Source organism: Lactuca saligna, chromosome 8 (genome assembly GCF_052625555.1).
Source record: "Lactuca saligna cultivar CGN05327 chromosome 8, ASM5262555v1, whole genome shotgun sequence".
In the NCBI taxonomy this organism is placed as follows: domain Eukaryota; kingdom Viridiplantae; phylum Streptophyta; class Magnoliopsida; order Asterales; family Asteraceae; genus Lactuca; species Lactuca saligna.
The window spans coordinates 74,340,441-74,341,622 of NC_136424.1; the positions used below are offsets into that span (position 1 = coordinate 74,340,441).

The 1,182-nt window shown below is 33.2% G+C and overlaps 1 pseudogene; it reads left to right on the forward strand.

Moving 5' to 3' along the window:
* Positions 1–469: 469 nt before the first annotated feature.
* Positions 470–544, forward strand: LOC145013401 (U6 spliceosomal RNA; annotated as a pseudogene).
* Positions 545–1,182: the final 638 nt, after the last annotated feature.

Consider the following 1,182-nt stretch of genomic DNA (forward strand, 5'->3'; position numbering starts at 1 on the left):
TGGAAAACTTTCAACTAACATTGAATTTCGGATAAAACTCACACTGAAATCATATTCCAAAAAAAAATTGTGTTCTGGATCCTGTTGGGTAACAAACATTATGGGTTTCGAATGTTTGATCAAGACCACTCATAAGAAATGAATATGATTTGGAGTTTTGAATATAGGTACAGTAACAAATTTTTCGTTAAGATCTGGAACATAGTTCCCCGTCAATTCCTTAAATGTTGAGAGATTTGGGTTTCACTTTCATCACAGTCTCATGATGTCTGATCATAAACACAAATTTATGATATATCTAGGTTTCGATTGGTTTGATCAGAAACATCTTGGACATATGTCTTCGTGTGTGATAGTGTAAGAATTTTGAGATGAAAAATATTGGTATAAGAAACAACATGTACCTCTATTATTTTTGGACTAAACAGTAAACTCTTAACTCATGTGTGAAGATTAGCATGGCCCCTGCACAAGGATATAGAGAAGATTAGCATGGCCCCTGCGCAAGGATGACACGCACAAGGTCCAAATTTATATAATTTTTCTTTTTGGAAAATTGGGCTGAATCTCTTTCAAAAAAAACTCATGTGTGAAGAGTCAGGTAGCTCAGAAGACTAATGTGAATACAAGCCTGATTGGGAAGAAATCTTCGTACAAAAATTTCATTAAGGCTTTCGAATATTGAGTCAATTAGAGGCTTTGGTCAGCATGCTGCATCTTGCTTCTAGGGACATCATAGCTAGTTCAAAGTGTGTGAAAAATACCTGGCCCTAGAACTGAAGGGTTTTATACAAACAATCCTATGTTGTTTTTGAATTTTTGAAAAACAAAAAGAATCTTTTTGGAATTTTTGATTTTTCGAAAAAAAAAATGTGGTTGTTGCAAACATACGAAATTTAGACACTCATTAAAAATGAAAAATATATGAATTCGAAGGATTCAAAGAGTTGACTATGAACAGTAAACTTTGAATACTGAATGACATTCCTTTTTCTTTGATGATGTGTCTATGAACCATTCCTTTCTACCCATCATTCTTCTTTTTCGCATGAAACAGAATTTCCATCGATCATTCCAAGTCCTTCCAAAATTCCTACAAAAGACTTTTCATCTAAAGGTTTTGTAAAAATATCAGCTAACTGATGTGTTGTTTTCACAAAATGCACTTCAATATTTCCATCT